Raw genomic sequence first — 10,752 nt, forward strand, 5'->3', positions numbered from 1 at the left:
GCGAGCGGCTCAGTGATATAAAACCACTCATGATGTCATTCCTTGACCATCTTGATGAAGGTGCCCTTGAAGCAGTCAGTGTTTTGTTCTTGCTGGCCATGGCCCCTCCACACCCCCCAGGTCAAGAGCCGTTGGACTTCGGCTTGACCCTAAAGATCTTCAGCGATAGGCAGAAGTGTGGTTCATAGTGAAGGAAGGCCTCACAAACCGTGATGAAGGAGGTGAGGTGGAGGATGGAGTTCGGGGCCATGTGGTGGAAGTCAAGCCCATAATAGAACATCATCCCGCACACAAATGGGTGCAACGGTAACCATATGCCTCGGATGAGGTGGGGAACAAAGACTACCCTCTCTCCTTGGTTAGGAACAGGCACTAGCTCATCGGCGCCGGGAGCGCGGGCAACGATGTTGGCAGAGAGATACCCCACACCACAAAACTCCAGGATTGTGTTGTCCATCACGGTGGAACCACCCCAATGCTTTTTGAGGGTATCAGCCATGGCTGGATGGGGGAGTGGGGATTCGCCAAGGAACAAAAGGTACGAGATTGGATCTGGGTGCTGGATCTAGACAAAGCAGCAGGCGGAGAAATGAGAGTGTGGTTGCTAGCGTTGTTCTCTTTTTACTCTTATAGGTTGTTGAAAGGCCAAGAGTCCCCCTTGCCATGCCGATAAAAATGCCTCTCCCCTGCGAAAGATGTCGTTATGCATATGGGGGAAAGAAAATCTTGATGATATCCCTGAGAAAATAGGCTCGATCTCCACCTCTATGGGATGCGCAAGTAAAAAGGCTACCTCGACCTGTGATTTGGGGTAGGCAGTAACTACTCGACCCGTCATAGGGTCAACCGCTCCAATAAAGTTGCCTGACTAGGTGGCACTATTCACACCTATGTGGTCGGCCTTCGGGGCTAAGTTACCCCGTCTCTTCGAGCAGGGTATGAGATCACCTAGGTCTTGTTTGACACCGCTAATTTAAAGAGTGGTCTGGGAATCTTGAAACCACAAAGGAGAACTTGTCTGTCGAGCCAAGAACTTTGGATCTGAGGTTGTCCTTGTCAAGGGAATCATCATCGGCATAGAAGACTAGTTTGGGTGCTATTGACGGTGTCTTGGACTAGGGGGTACTAACCTAGTCGGCCCACGCTCCTCGGATTGGAATGATGTGCCCTCATTCTTATCAAGATGAACTTCGGAAGCTGCATGATGAGGCACGATTAGGACTACATCTGTCGAAGACTTGTCGTATACTCCAAGATTTATCCTACCATCTCCATGCCAAGATACCGACCTTGTAGCCCTAGATACCCTACCTGGCATGTATATAAGCCAAAGGGTTTAGCCGTAGAGGGGACACAAACGCAATATCGTTTAACTGGCACTAGAGTTAACATAGATCAACTATGTACTCGATACATCTACATCAATATAAATAAGACCAGGACATAGGGTTTTAACTCCATCAAGAGGGCCCAAATATGGATACAACATCGTCTCCCTATTCCTGTTACCATATGTCCGAGATCGATAGCTCAGGACCCCCTACCAGTTGTAATAGGCGCACGAGTCGGGTCATGGGCATAACACCGGCTCATGTGTTGGCCTGGTTTGGGTTTGCATGCGACGGTGGGTGCATGGGGCCAGACCGCGTGAGTCGTATTGCACGTGGGCCACCCAGGCAGCATGTCGGCCTAGACCGCAAAACAGGTGGTTCCTTCCTTGCGTGTGGGAGCATCGACTTGTGCGCGCGGCTCGTCTGGGTGCGTGGGCATGGTTGTCGCACTCGTGTGAGCCTGTTGGCACATTGGCCCTATCGACCATGCCTCGTTGTCCCTGCGCACACCCACTTGGGCCGGCTCGTGTACCTGTGGGCCTAATCCGCTAGAGTCATTTGTGCAAAAGGAAGGACCGGGCTCACCTGTCCGCATCTGCTTGACCCATTCGAGCTTGATCGGTCGCGCCATCCAGTACGCGCGGTGCATTTGCACATGTCAGCTCCCATGTAGGGCCCCATTGTCAGCATAATTTGTTGGAAATATGCCCTAGAGGCAATAATAAAATTGTAACTATCATATTTCCCTTTCATGATAAATGTTTATTATTCATGCTAGAATTGTATTGACCAGAAACTTAAATACATGTGTGGATACATAAAAAACATTGTGTCCCTATTATGCCTCTACTAGACTAGCTCGTTGATCAAAGATGGTTAAGGTTTCCTAACCATAGACATGAGTTGTCATTTGATAACGAGATCACATCATTAGGAGAAAGATGTGATGGATAGACCCAGTTGTAAGCTTAGCATCAGATCACTTAGTTATTTGCTACAGCTTTCTTCATGTCCAATATCACTTCCTTAGACCATGAGATCATGCCACTCCTAGAAAAACCGGAGGAATGCCTTGTGTGCTATCAAACGTCACTTCATAACTGGGTGATCATAAAGGTGCTCTACAGGTATCTCCGAAGATGTCTGTTGGGTTGCATGGATCGAGACTGGGATTTGTCACTCCGTGTGACAAAGAGATACCTCTAGGCCCTCTCAGTAAAATAGCATCATAAGAAGCTTCATGTGACTAATAAGTTTAGTCATGGGATTTTGTATTACAGAACAAGTAAAGAGACTTGCTGGTAATGAGATTGAACTAGGTATGGAGATACCGACGATCGAATCTCGGGCAAGTAGCATATTTCTGGACAAAGGGAATTGCATACGAGATTAACTATATCCTCAACATCATGGTTCATCCGATAAAGATCTTCATTGAGTATGTGGGAATCCATATGTGCATCTAGGTCCCGCTATTGGTTATTGACCGGAGAAGAGTCTCGGTCATGTCTGTCGGATTTAGGGATCCAGCAACCCTTGAGAGGTTCGAACTCTGGGTGCATCTGGAGATCTTAACCTACCCAGCCTGCCTACTCGCGATCCTCCTAAGACTAACGCGTCGAGCTTGAAGAGACACAAAGACATAGAGATTTATACTGGTTCGGGCCACCGTTGTGGTGTAATACCCTAATCCTGTGTGGTGTTGTGGATTGCCACGAAGGGTTGTGGATGAACTAGTACAGTGGATGAACAAGCCTCAGGAGGTGAGGTGTTCTTGAGCTGGTGTGGTGGTCGGGTGATAATGGATCCGATCCTCCACTATGGTGGTGGCTAAGTCCTATACATAGTGGCCTTGGTCCTCTTCCCAAATATGAGCGGGAAGGGATCCCACAACGGCCGGATTTGAAAGGGGACAAATAGTACAGTCTATCCTGACAAAAGTAGTCTTCGCCTGCGAAAAACCTCTGGTCGTGACACTGCGGTGGGCTTGTCGATGACCTGCGTCCTGCCGTCCTGGCAGTCTTGGTCTTGTTGCACCAGAATGGAAACATTTGGTTGATTGCTCGAGACTCCATGCATGTGGCTTGCCCCCCTTGCAACAAAGAGGAAACATGTGCTCTGTGCCCGCCTGGCGCCCGCCTGGCCTTGGTCGTCATGGCTCACGTTAGCTGAGCCTCGTGACGTAGCTTGCATAGAACTCTCCGCCCCTCAGGAGCCCTCCTGAGGAGGCCGACTCCTTCGGGGGTCTTGGCGTTGCCCGCCTCGCGAGGCTTGGCCCCTCGCGAGGGTATTGTGGTGTTGGTGCTGATGCTGGGTCGTACCAGGCTGTCGATGGAGCCACATGGTGGGCCGCAGGCAGGCAGGGTTGGATACCCCCGAATCCAGGACACCGACAGTAGCCATTGGGCCCAAGGCATGCTCGGACTTGGCTTCCAGGCGAAGCCAAAGGGCAAGGGCGGAGCGCCGCGGGCCCTATAAGCCTGCGGCCTTGAAGACACGTGGCAGTTGATGGGACGTGGGCATCTCCACTTCCCCACGCTGCCTTGATATCCGGTTGACCCAGCAGCCGCCCGTTGTCAGTGCAACTCGCCCTTCGCAGAGTACCATGCTCGGCTCTTGTTTCCTCCTTCCCAATCTTGCCACTGCGTCCGTAGATCCGTTGTCGGCGCCTCGCCCTCTCTTGGTATTCGCCATGGCCCCCAAGCCGAGGAAGAAGAAGGGGAAGCCGCTCACCCCGGACGGTCCTCCACCAGCCCTGGAGCCAGCCCTTGAGCAGTCGATGGTGATCAACGAAAAGGGGCTGGACAAGGTTCGCCATGCGCTCTCCGCCAATTCCAATGAGGGGAGGGCGACGGCTGTCCGCCCTGCATCTTGGCGAACTAGAGAGATGAGCGCCACTGAGATCCCCATCTATCTCCATGCTCTTCTTGCTGGGCTGATTCCTCCTTTCTCCCCTTTCTTCAATGTTGTGATGTCGCATTACTAGATCCATCTGTTGCATCTGGATCCCCGCTCTGTCATCCTTCTTGCTGTCTTTGCCTTCCTCTGCAAGGCCATGGTGGGTGTCACTCCCTCTGTGGCATTTTTTTGCCATTTCTTCTTGCTTCGGTTGGTGGACGCCCGCCAACGCTCTGGGTGCGTGACCTTTGAAGCCGTGGCCAAGACCGCTGGTTCGGGGATCGACTTCGAGCTTTCGCCTGTCGCGAAGGGATTCTGGAAGCAGTGGCTCCTGATGGATGCTACGTCTTGAGCTTGCGTTGGTTTTCCTTGAAGAGGAAAGGGTGATGCAGCAATAGTAGCGTAAGTATTTCCCTCAGTTTTTGAGAACCAAGGTATCAATCCAGTAGGAGGCTCCTCAAAAGTCCCACGCAGCTACACAAACATACAAGAACTCGCAACCAACGCAATAAATGGGTTGTCAATCCCTTCACGGCCACTTGCGAAAGTGAGATTTGATAGAGATAATATGATAAGATAAATATATTTTTGGTATTTTTATGATATAGATAGGAAAAGTAAAGATGCAAATAAAAGTAGATTGAAAGCTTATATGATAAGAGATAGACCCGGGGGCCATAGGTTTCACTAGTGGCTTCTCTTAAGATAGCATTAGTATTACAGTGGGTGAACAAATTACTGTCGAGCAATTGATAGAAAAGTGCATAGTTATGAGATTATCTAGGCATGGTCATGTATATAGGCATCACGTCCGTGACAAGTAGACCGACTCCTGCCTGCATCTACTACTTTTACTCCACACATCGACGGACTTCTGCCTGCATATGGAGTATTAAGTTCATGAAGAATAGAGTAATGCATTAAGAAAGATGACATCATGTAGAGGGATAAACTCATGCAATATGATATAAACCCCATCTTTTTATCCTCGATGGCAACAATACAATACGTGCCTTGCTGCCCCTGCTGTCACTGGGAAAGGACATCACAAGATTGAACCCAAAGCTAAGCACTTCTCCCATTGCAAGAAAGATCAATCCAGTAGGCCAAACCAAACTGATAATTCGAAGAGACTTGCAAAGATAACTTAATCACACAAAAAAGAATTCAGAGGAGATTCAAATATTTCGCATAGATAAACTTGATCGTAAACCCACAATTCATCGGATCTCGACAAACACGCCGCAAAAAGAGTTACATCGAGTAGATTTCCAAGAAGATCAAGGAGAACATGGTATTGAGATTCAAAGAGAGAGAACAAGGCATCTAGCTAATAACTATGGACCCGAAGGTCTATGGTAAACTACTCACAACTCATCGGAGAGGCTATGGTGTTGATGTAGAAGCCCTCTGTGGTCGATTCCCCCTCCGGCGGAGCGCCGACGAAGGCTCCAACATGGTATCTCGCGGATACAGAAGGTTACGGCGGTGGAAATAGTTTTTTCGTGATCGCTTCTGATGTTTTCGGGGTACGTGGGTATATGTAGGAGGAAGAAGTAGGTCGGTGGCCGCCCGAGGGGCCCATGAGACAGGGGGCGCGCCCAGTAGGGGGGCGTGCCCTCCACCCTCGTGGCCGCCTCGATCGTTTCTTGACTTACACTCCAAGTCCTCTAGATCACGTTTGTTCCAAAAATCACGCTCCCGAAGGTTTCATTCCGTTTGGACTCCGTTTGATATTCCTTTTCTTTGAAACACTGAATAGGTAAAAAAATAGCAATACGGGCTGGGCCTCCGGTTAGTAGGTTAGTCCCAAAAATGATATAAAAGTGTAAAGTAAAGCCCATAAACATCCAAACCGGGTAATATAATAGCATGGAACAATCAAAAATTATAGATACGTTGGAGACGTATCAATGGACGCCTGCACATTCAGCCCCCTGCTCTCGATTCCTGGGTTGCTGGCCTCACCTAGCTCCGGGTGGTGCCATGAGAAGCTCTCTGACCAGCGTCTTCCTTTCGTCTGGAATAGATTGGCGAGGCTTCAGGAACTAGAAGTGATGGCGCCAATGGTGGTGAAGGAATATGTGAAGCACCGCATCGCTCCCCTTCAGCGCCATTCTTGCCCGATGTGGGACTTCACAGGCGCCAGAGATCCGATGAGGCTGCAGAAGCTGTCGCTTGCTGCTGATACCTTGGGCATGGTGCTCAAGCTTCTGAGCGGTGAGTCCGAGCCTGCTGACCTTCCGGGGGTGGTTGCCTTCTCTATCTATGCTTGAACAAGGCGGCCTTCACAGGGCAGATGCCTCTATTCGACGAGTGGGGGTTGCTTCCTGAGGGCATTGAGGGGCTCCGCGAGAACCCCGTCCTCATGGCTCCTCTCCTGATTGATCCTGCCGCGTGCACCCCGAGTGTGGAGGCAGGGGGGCGCATGGGTCCATCAGCTGTCGAGGGCTCCTCCGGAGCCGGGCCCCATGCTTCCTCTCCCCGCGACTCTGCCAGCGAGACGAGGGGTGCACCGGTGATCCTTCCTCTTGTCATTGCCGGCGGGGGGTGCCCCCAGGGTAGCCTTTGTCTTCAAGCCGTGGGGCTACACCTTCCAGCCCCCGGCTGGCAACTGGCGGAGCATCCAGTGCCTCCCGAGTGGTCTCCGAGGAAGGTGAAGGACTTGGCGATGAGCTCGCGCTCGCTCGCGGGCATAGCGCGGTGCGCTTCGGGTTCTTCGGTGAAGCGATGCGTGCAATGGTTCATCTTGGCGGGGAGCTTGCCAACATCAACACCAGGCTTGAGGCTGAGAACCGCCTCCTGGAGGATGAGTGGCAGCGGCTGAAGGTCGCCATCAACCTTGGGAAGCTTCAGCGTGATGAAGCTGAAGCGCGTGCGGCGGCCTCGCTTGTGGCTTCTCACAAAGCTTGCGCCCGTGCCATGGAAGAGGCCGAGGCAGCCAACCACCGTCACGAGGCGGCTGAGGAGCGGGAGTGAGATCTTCTATCTTCAAATGCGGCCCTGCAGCGCGAAGTCGAGGAGCGTCGCGCCCTGCTGGCCTCCTCACCAGGCAAGGTGGCCCTTGCCGAGGCAGAGCTCCTGAGGCGCCATGATGACTTGACGCTGGAGCCGTGGAGCATAGCTTGGCGCTAGAGAGGCTAGAGGTGAGGGAGCGACAGGCCGCCGTGGCTGAGGATGCCGTCACCGCCTGAGAAGCGCAGGTCCAGGTGGAGGTGGAGAAGAGGGTGGCGAAGGCGCTTGCTGAGCTGGATGGAAGGCACCGCCTGGACCTGGAGCTGCTTAAGGCTGAGCTTGAGGGCCGGACCTCCTCCTTGAAGACCAAGCTGCAGGCTATGGAGCAGCGTGAGAGCACTGCCCGAGGAGCCCTGACTTCCTCTGAATCTGCCCTGAATTCTGCCCGTGCCAAGATATCCTCTCTCTGGAAGCAAGCCAAAGACACCGCCTCCCTCCTGAAGAAGGCTTCGAGTGAAAAGTGTTGCCGCCTGACATTGGAACGCGAGCACGGCTCCATGCTCCAAGGTCTGCATGTCAGAGCCAACAATGCCTTGGGTGCCATTTGTGACGATAGCGCTCCTCACCCGCACGAGAACGACTATGCCGGCCATCTCCCCTTCTTTACTGATATCGTAACCCGCTTGGAAGATCAGGCCGCAAAAGCTCACCAGCTTGTTGAGGAGAGGAGTCGGGGCCTCCTCGGGCACGCGCTCTCGCGCATCTTCAGCAACCTCCTGAACCTTGACTCCCACTTTGATTTCGGTACCTTGCTAGCCCCCATGCCTGCGGCCACCCAAGACAAGCTTGCTAGGTGGGTGGATGGCTATGTGGATGCCCTGGTGAAGGAGCTGACTCCTGAGGAAGATACGGATGTGCTCGCAGCTGAAGGATCTGGTGCGGGTGGTGACGACGAGGAGGATGGCAGCTACGGCACAAGCAGCGTGGATGGGAGCAACGAAGAAGGCGCGTCCAGCTAGGCCCGTGTTTCTTTTGCTTTAACCTGTATAACGAAAACTTGAATGCATTTTTGTGAGAGCATTTTGAAAAGGGTGCCCCTTATGATGTGTGAGATTGTTTAAATGCTTTTGAAGTGACACCCGAAGCGGGGCCCCGCAGGGCTGCGGGTCGCTGAGCAAGGTAGTTGTTTATGACTTATCTTCGGTTTCGGGGGTCTTGCATGGGGCCTGGTGTCGTAGCCGAGCCCCTTCTCCTAAGGCGAGCCTGTTGCGGGCTCGCGAGGTTCTGTGCCTCCCGAGTATCCTACTGGCCTGCCGTAGAGTGCCTAGTGAGGAGCCAACTGCGAGACCGTGGCGAGGTGGGCGCGCGGGGCGACTGCACCGTTGAGCCCCCGGGGAGGAAGATCGGTACCAGCGCGTGCACCGTACCCAGCCCCCGCTCGCGAGGCACTTGAGGGTAGGGCAACAGTCACGAGCTCCAGAAAGAACACAAGAACTGAAGGCAAGAGAGCGACATGAAACACGAAAAAATCCTCCCATTTTTATAAACGCACGAAAACAAACTGCTGCAAAAAGTCGGCAAGCAAACACAAAAAGGTGGCAAAAAGCAGACGGTCCCGTTCGGCGCCTAGCTAGTCTTCGGTCTTCGGTCTTCGATCTTCTCACCGGCGCAGAGCTAAGTGCTTCCACTGGCTGGGCATAGTCATTGGGGATAGTGTTGACGGCCAGCGCGGAGCATGGTGCTTCCACTAGGACGTGAGTAGGCGCCCCCGTGAGGCCCCAGGGCGACACTCAGGAGACTCCGAGGCATGTACAGCCCCACTCATTATTACGTAAGAGTGTCACGAGCGGAGACCTTCACAGGCCGGAGCCTTGCTTCATGTCACCCGACGAGGAACCCGTCGTGCGCCACCCCTAACCATTGTTGGGGAGACCGGAAACCAGGACAAGACCAAGGGGCCAAGGGGACGCTGGTGGCATCCTCGGTGACCATAGGCCCCCCACCGGGGAGAAGGGCTTGCCGGCACCTTCCCTGGCGGGGAACCTACCTCCAGGCAAGGCCCTGCTCCGTGCTGCGTGAGGAGGGCCCTGCCGCCGGGCTTCCCCTGCGTTGCTCCCAATGTCCTTCACGCTCCTGCGGGGGATCCATCGTCCTGAGAGTCCTGATGGCAGGTGCACCCTGGTTCACCTGCAATCCATGGTCAGTGTAAGCATGCTCCTGCGGCGTTAGTTGTACCCAGAGGTTGTCGCCGTTGGAGATGTTGGCTGGGCTTGGTGGCGGCTCAAAGGAGAGCTCGGCCTTGTGTGTGTCCAGCGCCCAGCCTAGCATGTGGGATTGGCTGGGGCCCTCTCCCCGCGTGTGCCTTGGATCCATCGCGACGGGGACGTAGGCTTCCCAGCTGTTTGCACCAGAAGCGCCGCCCGGCTGCCTCACGTTCCCGCCTTCTTCAGCCGCCCTCTGGTCCTGCTGGCCAGGGTTCGGCACTCCAACACGGCCCCTGGTGGTGTCGCGTGGAGCAGCCCCGCACCGAGGGGGCACGTTCGGGGCGGCACGGGCTGCTCCACGGGGCTGGTCAACGTCGAGAGGCTCTCTAGCGCCCCTGGGAGGGGGCGCACGGTTGTGTCGGGGATGAGCGTGCGCGCCCACCACCGGCTGTGACGTGCGCTGGGTGCAGAACGGCGCTACCCTCCTGCACGATGCATCCAGCAGGGCATCGCGGCGGCTCTCCAACAACCTGCACCGCAGGAGCTCTCAAGCCATGATGACCACCGCCCGCATGTTTGCTTGTTCCCTGCGCGAGTGCGGAGCGGTTGCTGCTGCGTAGTTCACAGATCGTGCGACAGCACGGCTACGGCTCGGCGCCAGTGGAGAAGGTTGCGCCGCGCGCCCCCCGCGGTCGATCGCCCCCGGCGGGACGCGGGACGCGAGCAAAGTGGAGTGGATATCTTGCTCATCAGCGGGCGCTGCCAAGGAGGACTAGATGACCCAGTGCTCGACCTGCGCTCTCGGGGTGTCGGCCATGGTGTTGGTGGAGCGGCAGAGGACTAATCGACGGAACAGAAGATCCGACGCACCCCACCTGGCGCGCCAAATGTCGGATTTAGGGATCCGGCAACCCTTGAGAGGTTCGAACTCTGGGGTGCGTGCGGAGATCTCAACCTGCCCAGCCTGCCTACTCGCGATCCTCCTAAGCCTAAAGTGTCGAGCTCGAAGATACACAAAGACACAGAGATTATACTGGTTCGGGCCACCGTTGTGGTGTAATACCCTAATCCAGTGTGGTGTGGTGGATTGCCTCGAAGGGCCGTGGATGAACTGGTACAGTGGATGAACAAGTCTTAGGAGGTGAGGTGTTCTTGAGTTGGTGTGGTGGTCAGGTGATAATGGATCCGATCCTCCACTATGGTGGTGGCTAAGTCCTATACATAGTGGCCTTGGTCCTCTTCCCAAATATGAGTGGGAAGGGACCCCACAATGGCCGGACTTGAAAGGGGACAAGTAGTACAGTCTATCCTGACAAAAGTAGCCTTCGCCTGCGAAAAGCCTCTGGTCGTGACGCTGCGGTGGG

The sequence above is a fragment of the Triticum aestivum genome, chromosome 1B (genome assembly GCF_018294505.1).
Source record: "Triticum aestivum cultivar Chinese Spring chromosome 1B, IWGSC CS RefSeq v2.1, whole genome shotgun sequence".
NCBI classification, from domain to species: domain Eukaryota; kingdom Viridiplantae; phylum Streptophyta; class Magnoliopsida; order Poales; family Poaceae; genus Triticum; species Triticum aestivum.